This window comes from Tenebrio molitor, chromosome Y, assembly GCF_963966145.1.
Source record: "Tenebrio molitor chromosome Y, icTenMoli1.1, whole genome shotgun sequence".
NCBI lineage: Eukaryota > Metazoa > Arthropoda > Insecta > Coleoptera > Tenebrionidae > Tenebrio > Tenebrio molitor.
The window spans coordinates 893571-904006 of record NC_091056.1 but is presented as its reverse complement, the minus strand read 5'-3'; the positions used below and the strand labels follow the sequence as shown (position 1 = coordinate 904006).

The 10436-nt window shown below is 34.7% G+C and overlaps 1 long non-coding RNA gene across 1 annotated transcript; it reads left to right on the top strand.

Moving 5' to 3' along the window:
* The first annotated feature begins 1288 nt into the window (after window positions 1-1288).
* On the top strand, window positions 1289-4288 carry LOC138140628 (uncharacterized). Its single transcript, XR_011162653.1, has 3 exons — window positions 1289-2014; window positions 2067-3141; window positions 3197-4288. It is a non-coding gene; the product is annotated as an uncharacterized lncRNA (long non-coding RNA).
* Window positions 4289-10436: the final 6148 nt, after the last annotated feature.

Genomic DNA, 10436 nt, shown 5'->3' with positions numbered 1-10436 from the left:
GCTGGACCATGAAATCCTTGTCAGAAAGCTGGAGACATTGGGTTGCTCTTCTAACTTTGTAAATTTTTTGTATTCTTACCTGAGTGGTCGTAAACAGTTTGTTAGTGTTCATGGACAACGTTCTAATGTTTTTGATTGCTCCTCTGGTGTGCCTCAAGGATCTGTGTTGGGACCCCTACTCTTCAATATTTTTATTAATGACATAATTGAGGATCTTTCAGTATCCTGTTTGCTGTACGCAGATGATATCAAGATTTTTACGTCTATTAAAGAATTTGGTGATTGTGTCAGGTTGCAGGATAATATTGATTTAATCTCCACTTGGTGCATACGAAATAGCCTTCAGTTAAATATAACCAAATGTGTTGTAATGACTCTTAGTAATAAAAAACAAAAGATTGAATTTGATTATAATATTGATGGTGCTGTTTTGGAGAGACCTGAACTGGTTTCTGACTTGGAAGTGCTGTTTTGTTTGCTTTTACAGGCCACATCAACTCTGTTATAAAAAATTCCTGGAAGACTTATGGCTATATTATTAGGAATACCAGAGATTTCTCTAATATCTCCACATTAATACACTTATTTCAATCATTTGTCAGAAGTAAACTTGAATATGCGTCGATTGTTTTGTTTCCTTATCATGCTGTTCACATTGCTAGTATTGAACATTTGCAGCGTAGATTCTTAAAATACTTGTGTTTCAGAGAGGATGGACGCTATCCTCCTATTGGATACTCACAGACCATTTTATTAGAACGTTTCTCGTTTAAAACTTTATCTGAACGCAATAAATTAATGAATTTATTGTTCTTGTACAAAATCCTTCATAACTTGATTGACTGCTGTTCTCTGCTCAGTCAGATTAATTTTTGTGTTGGTAAGCATTCTATTACTACTCGTAGTAAAAACTTATTCTATTTATCAACTCCAAGAACGGATTTTCTTAAATTTTCTCCTTTGAACAACATGCTCAATATTTCCAACTCTGTCGGTGATCTCGTTGATCTGTTCTCCTGTAGCATTGAAGTGTTAAAATCGTTGGATTTGTCGGATATTTAATTTGTATAGGTCGAATATTACGTGCTCTTTAATTGGGATTTTCCTGTTGAGCATGAAATTAATAATAATAATAATAATAATAATAATAACATTTAACGCTGTGTTAATTCAACTATTGAAGCTATAATTTTGATTTTTTGTATATTTATACTAAAAAGTACAGCGCTTCCCATAGTGAATTGGAAATTTCGCAAATATTGAGACTTCTGAAAAAAATAATTGTAACGAAGTTACTTAGGAAACGCTCCCGGTGGCGGAAAAATTCCGTTCTTTCTCCGAGCCGGGCCAGAAAATTAGCGCGGAGCGGACTACCTCAACCGCGTCCACCGAATCCGCCCCGGAACCCGTGTTTCTTCCGGCCGACAATACCCGGACTCCGCGCTGAACAGAGCTGCCCCACCGGCACAGCCGCGAGTCGACGGCCGCGCGCAGCCACCGAGGCAACAAAAGGACCGCGCAGAGCCTGCAGATGCAGAGCCAGTGTTGCCGAAGTTGGTACAATTGTACCACATGTGGTACAATGCAAATTTTGTCAGTACAGTGGTACCCCAATAGCAAATTTGGTACAATTTTAATAATTCGGCGTTTTGTTTTTTTTTTTAATTTGATGTAGATATTTATTTATTTGACTTTTAAAAGTTTCTTTTATTTTTAATTTTTGGTGGTATTGGTAACATTGACGTTCCTAACGTCATTCGTGTCATCGTGTCAAACGTCCCGTCGTCTCGGCTTCGGCTAGTCGCCTTGGGCTAGTCGGCTGTCGGCTGTGAAAAGTGTCAAGGTCTTTGTAAAATTGAAATAACTGACATAAGTTATAAGTTCATTTCAATCATTTCATCATTTTCAATATTTTAATATTAATGGCAATGGCATAGTGCAGTAAGACTAAGAAGATAGTCACTAGTCAGTAGTCAGTAAGAAATAGTTGTAGTAGTGTTGTGAAAATGGACAGGTACTTGAATATCAACTAAAAATTATACGTAACTATTATTATTTAATAATAGGTTCGTTGTAAGAAGTCCAAAGCCATGTGAATCTTCAAGCACAACAAATGAAACAAATCAAGTAGAAAAAAACCCTGTTGAAGTATCAGAAAAATCAGCAAAAAAAAAAAGAAGAAAGGGACTGTTGACCGACACTTTCGAGCAGAATGGACGGAAGAGATTAGCTGTTTGATTGAAAAAAATGGAAAAACATATTGTAAATTGTGTATGATTTATATAAAAGGAGGTGGGTATCATGTGAGAAGACATGCCAAATCAACATTGCATATGAAAAAATTCAATGCAGCTAAAGATGCTCCAGAAGCAAGTGTCCTTTTAAAAGTCCATCAACCAACAATTGGAGAACAAACCAAAATTATGGAGCAAAAAATTATTGCATTTCTATGTGACAATAATTTGTCGTTATCCCTAGTGAATGAATTGATCCCATTTTTAAAAGAACTAATACCAGATAATGAGATTTTAAAAAATTTAAAACTTAAAAGAGACAAAGCCACAGATATCTTGAATCATGAAATAGGGCCATATTCAAAAAAATTAACTTTGGACAAACTACGTGAAGGAAAGTTTTCGATAATACGTAATTGATGAGACCACAGATGTCGGAACTAAAAAAAGTCTTGTAGTTCTTGCAAGATTCTTTAATAAAGACCTAAATAAAGTAAAAGATCACTTTGTCGATTTGATAGAAGTGAGTGATGCCTCTGCAAAATCTTTATTTAACTCTATTAAATTGTTGTTGGACTCTAATAACATTCCCTATAATAATTTGATTGGGTTTGGCGCTGATAACGCTAGTGTAATGATGGGGAACCTTGGAGGAGTGAAAGCAAAACTTCAGGAAATCTCCCCCCATATTGTAATCCAAGGATGTGGGTGTCATTCACTTCACCTGTGTGCTAGTGCTGCATGCAAAAAATTACCAAATTGTGTGGAACAATTTGCACGAGATGTGTATACTTATTTTTCGCATTCTCCTAAACGGCTAGAGGAACTGAAGGAGTTCGAAATGTTTTTAGAAGAAAAGCCCACAAAGCTTTTATACCCTAGTCAAACGAGATGGCTCTTATTGAAAGTAAGTTAGTTATAATTTGGGTATTATATTTCATTATTAAAGGTTTTTTTTTCAGCAAGTGTGTTCAAGAACATTGGAGCACTGGCCGTCACTATTCTTATTTTTTCAAAAAGCTGCTTTGGGAGACGACTTGCCAGCAGCCCGAACAATTTAAAAATGCATTGCAGAATGATATTTTCAAGTTATATTTACAATTCTTAGAATTTAATTTAAAACTAATTACTGATTTAAATCAAGAACTTCAGAGTGAGAGTCCAAAAATGCCACTACTTCTTAATAGAATTACTTCTTTATACAAATCAATTTTAAAATGTTTTGTTAAACATGATGCTATAAAAAATCATGAAATTGCAAACATAAATGTCAAAGATCCTAGTATTTATAGGTCGGTCGACAATATAAATTTTGGTGGAAAAGTGCATGCCTATTTGAAGAATCCTGAAAATGAATTTAAAATAGCAGCAGCCGACTTACACAATTTTAAACTGCGCTGTCTAGATTTTTATGTAGAAGTATGTGTGCAGATAAAAAAGAGATTCAATTTTCAAGAGAAAATTTTGCTATATGCAAGTTTATTTACACCGTCTGTTGTACGTTCTGGTATCTAATGTTTTCTCAATTTCGGAGTTTCAAAATTTGTTTCCAAATTTAGCTGTAGATGTTGACGAGGTGAATAGAGAGTGGCAATTATTAAGTGATATTGATCTATTAACAAACTGTGATGATTTAAGTGATTTCTGGACTAAAGTAGCTACTATGAAAAACCAGATTGGGGAACCAATGTTTAATAATTTAATGACTGTTGTGAAATTAATTTTATCGTTACCACACTCTTCTGCAGCAGCAGAGCGAGTATTCTCTCAATTAAGTATGATTAAAAATAGACTGAGAAATAGGTTAGCAATAATTACTTGTTCCTATATATTAGCACTTAAGGAGAATATTCAAACTGAACTAAAACAGAATTGATAAATAAAGTCTGTTTTTGAATATTGTCTTAATTTTTTTAATGTGTCATTTGTACTCTTTTATTTGTTTGTTTGCTTTAATTTTTTAAAATATATTTTTATAACTTTCTTGCTGTTTTTTATTATTATTCGTACACATTTGTAAATACATTTACACTCGCATTTACATTACCATATTCTAGAAACGCAAATTTTAAAATTCGCGCCATTTGTGGTACAATTTAGTAAATTTTGGTACTTTAAGATCCTAAAAGTTGGTACAAAAATTTATTCTGTCATCGCAACACTGTAGCAGAGCTCATTCCGATTCCGATCCCAATTCCGATCATCCACCTGACTCTCCTAGCACCAGCACCGATCCGGCTCCCGATACAACCTCCGACTCCGCTTCCGACCCCCGACTTCCGGCCCGTTCGCTCCCCTAGTGAGCGAACCTGGTCATCCCGCTCATCCTTTGTTTCCGGCCCGTTCGCTCCCCTAGTGAGCGTACGAGGTCATCCCGCTCATCCCTTGTCTCCGGCCCGTTCGCTCCCCTAGTGAGCGAACCAGGCCTCCCCCAATCCCCCCCCGGATCCCGTTACACCCCCGCAACCCCGTTACACCACGACCCGCTCTCTCGCTACGCCGCCAAGAGGAAGTTCCAGGGCCGACCGACGGAAGTACGAACACCCCCCTTATCTCCCTTGCCGCCGAGGACATCGCCCAGGTCACGGACACCATCCCCGGAGGATTTCGCCTTCACCAGGTGGTCCCCTTGTACATAGTGTAAATAAAGGTTTTGCGACGACTGTTTGTTTGTTTCTCCCCTTACCCCGCACCCTGTCAGCTGACCCCTGGACGCCGTCACTCCGCAGAGCTACCCCGGCCGTGTGGCGTCCCACCACTGCTGAAAAAAGGGACTGGCGCTCGAGGCATACCGCGACCGACCGGCGTCAAATCCAATCCCGTGACGTCACCACCGGAAGTGATCGTCACATAATTAATAAATTTAGATTAATCAAAAATGCTCATATGCACATTTATTGTTTTTTTGTTTTTATTAAGAAGGATAGATAAGCTATGGTAGATACTTTCACAACATTACCAAAAAAGGTTGTGGTATTCGCTCCACCTTAAGAAATAATTTCCACGCAAAATTAACATCTTGGGAGTAATCATAATCTTCAGAAGAACAATGTACGGGGTCATTATAAATTATTGTCTCATCGCAGTAGGCGTTGGTGACGTAGTTGAATGTGCCGCAAGCTTTATAACATGAGTGAGACTAGCATCTCCGATAGGTAGCGCTGCTGGCCGTAGTGTAAATTTTATTATCGTCAAATTTTTTGCTAATGAACTTCAACATCCATAAATTATTCGGTCAGAAGACCAATTATTATTATCAAATAAAAACCCTCGACTTCGTCTCGTGCTCTTATTTGATAATAATTGGTCTTCTGACCTCATTTATGGATGTTTTCGTTCATTAGCAAAAAATTTTCCGATAAAAAATTTGGCACTTGGGATATAATATGTGAATATGTAATTACTTTCTAATTTTAATAAAGTATTATGTACATCTATTTGCTCCAAATAAAATAATATGTACAGGGGGTTATTAAAAGTTGTACAGATATTTTAACCACGAGCTACTGGCTTCATGTAGAACTCGGAAAAAATATCTATAAAAATCTATGCCAAAAAATAAAATGACATTTATTTTTTGAGCTACAATTTTTTTAAATTGCTTTTAGTCTTCTACGTTGTCAAACAACCTCGTAGGTATTTTGCTATCTAAAGTCTATTTATCAGTGGAGATAATATATAAAAACTGCAACTTTTATAAAAGTATATAGTGCAAAAAATAGCACAATGGAAAAAGTATTTATGTACCTATGTAATTCTTAATACATACATGTTGGCATTTAGTTTAATAAATTTTGTTGCGATTCACCTTAACATAAAAGTGATGTTATTTTACTTCTTATTCATAAAAAACATTTTTTTCTTGTATGTTTATAGGAGCAAAAACAAAGGGCTGTGGATTCCACAGCAATTTTTTGCTGTATTTGTGAGCGGGCTCCAAGTACTGTGGCGGACAATAAATTTAGGCCGGCAAATTTCTGACATTTCAAAAAAGTCAATGCAACCGGCCATTTATTGTCATTATGACTGATGTGTCAGTTGTCAAACTGAAGGTTTTCAAGCTGTTTGGTGTTTCCTTCGCCCTTTTCGTAACTTACAGATCATGACGCACTAGCATAACTGATTTGTAGTAGCACTTCTCTCTGGTGCACGCTTCTTTTCCCAATTTTAATTTTGATTATCGCTGTCACGATGACAAGAATGACAAAAATCCAAAATGGGGTTAGTTGAACATAATGCCAGCTTCACATTTTGATGTCAAGCCAATGACAGACCGGCCTAAATTTATTGTCCGCCATAGTACATCAAGTAAAATTGAGGAACAATTGATAGAAGTGACAAGGGGACTGACAACGTTAAAAATAACGGCAACGAAATTAAAAAACAATCGACTTCTTGATTTTTTAAATAGTGGAAAAAAGTTTTTGTTCATTCCTGTTGGAGAAAACAATTCACTGAGCGAAAAAGCGTTTCTTCAGAAATAAATAAACTTGAAATTCTTCAAAATGTTTCTGTAAGTCCACCTTAATTGCAGTTAAGAAAATGTGCAAATACATTTTTTAAATGGGATGAAAATTGTTTTATTTGCACAAACCAATTGGCACAAAAAAAAGTCAAGCAAACGCAGAATATATCCGCTGTCACTTCTTGTTACACAAAATAATATAAATGAATTAATATCATTAAAAATGTAATTTTTTTGTATATATTAATCCTATATAATTTTTAATGTGTAATGAAAAAAAAAACTCCTATTCATAATTAATTGTTTATAAAAAATTTGGAAAAATATTCATATAATTTAAATCTTTTTATAATGATATAATAAAAAAAAACTGAAATACCCATCACTATTCGAAGTTTCAATAAATACAAGGTCTCTCAGAACTGGCGGACCAAAATAATACGGTGAAATCACCATCTTCGGGGAATAATTGGAAAAATATTTTCAAAAATCCATCCTCATTGAAATTTAAAATAAGAACGTTTTTAATTGACCAATCGCGTGTAGATATAAAATTACCTTAAAAAATTATATTAGTAACTATCGAAACAAATTTGATTGTTGCAAAGACATAATAATTGAATATTATGTCATAATAAATTATTTCTGACAATTACAAAAGTCATTAAAAACGCTAAATGTTTACTTCTTCAGAATATTTTGATATGCTTGTCTTATATGGACAGTGTGATGAGAGTGCCACAGTTACTGCTCAGAGTACGCAGTTCGTTTTCCCAATTAGGAACATCCTAGCAGAAATACTATAACCTAAAAACGTCCGTCATTGCACAAACAATGCAGATACCCAACAATGCATATGCATCATTTGAAATGCATCCATAGTTACAAATAAAGCAGGAAAACTAATTTATAGGTAACTTAACATCAACAACACGATTGGTCAGTTTAAATTGCTTCTTTCCTAATTACTATTTAAGATAGACTTTTTTGGACATTTTTCCAATTATTTCCAGAAGATGATGAATTCACCGTATTATTTTGGTCCGCCAGATCTGATAGACCCTGTATAGTGAAAAACTGCATTTTTTCCATAAATAGCATAATTATTGTTTAAACAATATAAATATTTACGTGCCCCAACCAAAATGTTTCTGATATCAAATAATATATAAATACACACATTTAAAAAAAAATCATCAAAATCGGAGCTGTTTCTGAGGATTAAGGCTATTCTATACAGGGGCCGCAAAATACTGATTTTTTATTGCAAAATTATAGCTTCATAAAGATATTTGAAGCGATTCACGATACACTTAACTAATCCTAATGTGTATCTCTAGGTCGCTCTGGGATTGCTTTTCGGTTAAATTTATCTGCTTTTTAGTAAAAAAATAAAATCCAAATTTTTTTATTGCACAATATATCCACTATTGTAAACAATTTTGGCCTAAACTTGAGGTCAATGAATAGAGGAAGCAAATTTACAGGTCGCCTTGGAAGTGAATTTTTCTTTATTTCAAACCTTTTTAGTATATTTCATTAAAAAAGGAAATAAATTGTATGTATATTTTCAGCAAATAGGCAACACACAATACGGTTAGCAATTTAGAGCTTAGGGATTAAAGGGTACCCTATTAGTAGGGTTGTCGGTGCAGTGTTACAAAGGTATACAATAGACAGCATTGTTCTTATTATATTATGATAATCTACTTATTAAAGTAATATTTGCAATTTTTTTTAAAAACCATGATTTTTGCCAAATGATTCATGGGGACTTGGATCGAGTCGCACATATAAACTCTTATTAATTAATGGCGCTCTTTTAGAAATCCGCCAACATTTTCAGCCTTTTCTGATTTTTTTTAAAATGATAAATTTTTTGTGTCAGGGGTAGGTAGATGACATCTCATTGATCATTGTGAGCACAAGACAAATCAAGTACCCACTTTCAGGAAAAAATATCAAAAACACTTATTATATATTATATGAACAGGAAGGTTGTTAGGGACTAGAAGGAGCAGTAATTATTATCAGGTATAATCTTCCATGACTAAGCTATGACATGGTGCCGAATTCTTATAAAATAAAGGGTGTGGTACTTAGACATTTTAATAATGCGGAATTTATGCAGACCCAAATAATTTACCTGCTTCATCACAAGCACATATTTAGAAGTGGGTAGTTGAAAAATTCGACTCTACTTGCATGTTTGCCAATGTATCCCAATTTCCAAGAAGGGCTCAGAATCCAGGCTAATGAGAGGGGGGGAGGTAATAAGTGAAGTCAAATAAACAAAATTGTTCTACTGATCATTATTGCTTTCATAGTTGCCTTGACGTGAAAGTGTGCGATAAAGTGTTATTTTGAGTTATCCCTGTGATTTAGAATAAAAAATGGGTTTGTGCAGTAAGAAGAAGAAGAGAAGAAGAGAAAAGAAGAGATAAATGTACTATCCAACAATTGCTCTATTCAAACTCATCCATTTCCAGCAAATCACTGCAATATGGCCAATGTAATGAAATGCATGCCAGAGAAATATTTGAAGAGGAATTTTCTATGAGTGTTGTTTCTTGTGGGCTTTTTGTTCATGAAGAATATTCATTTCTTGGTGCCTCTCCCGATGGGTTAATCGATGAGGACTCGATTATCGAAATTAAATGTCCTTTCTCGGCAAGAGATTTAACAGTTGAAGAGGCAGTTAAATCTAAAATAATTAAATTTTGTTATATTGACACAGAGAATAAAATTAGATTAAAGCCCAACGATAGTTATATGTATCAGATTCAAGGACAGCTGGAAATAACTGATAGAAAATATTGTTATTTTTTTGTTTACACAAGGAAAGATTACCATTGTGAGCTAATCCTTAGAGATTCCGATTTCTGGCAATCAAAAATGATTGAAAAACTCCAAAAATTTTATTATTCAGCATTTTTGCCTGAATATTTAGATTCTCGTGTAGAAAGGGAATTACCTCTCAGAGATATCAAAATCGAAGATTTATGATGATAAATTAGTAAATCATTAAAGATTAAACGCCTCACATTTTGCCATTATAATTATTTCTGTAGATTATTGTGGAAACTGTTATTTTTTAAATTTAGTTTACTTATTTTATTTGAAATAAAATTATACAAAAGTTTTTTAGTTTTTTTTTCGGATCCTTTCTTATTATGGTGATATTTTTGGTATCTCATGGTTAGTGTAAGGAAAAAGCTATAATTAGTTTTGACTTCACACACAAGTATCTACTTATTAAAAAAATGCAACTGAAGAAAATGGTTGAACCTGTTGGTAACTAGAAAATATACATTTCGTATCTGGCTGTCCGCCCGTAGCCCTTCTTAAATCCGCATACAATAGACGTTTTGTTCTGAGGATTAACACACCCAGTGGGGTGCAAATTCTTGTTTTTCAGGTTGCAACCGCGAACACTTTGGTGTCTTTAAGGCAACGGTTGCCTATTCACGAAAACTGAAAATTATGGGCACTCCACAATAGCCTTAAGAAGTTTCGGCGATTTTTCGGCTTTATTGACTCGACTCATGCGTTCTTGCCCATTCAAATTTACTGGTTGCATTCCAATTTAAAGGGCCGATGCAGTCAAGGTTACTGAGGAACGACTGGAAACATCAAAGGCACCGCCAGGAGTGTCGTATCTTACCAGTCTCTAATCTTTGCCAAAAAGGTCGTCCAGCGGTGAACGTCACAACACATGGTGATAAGGCTATCACGTG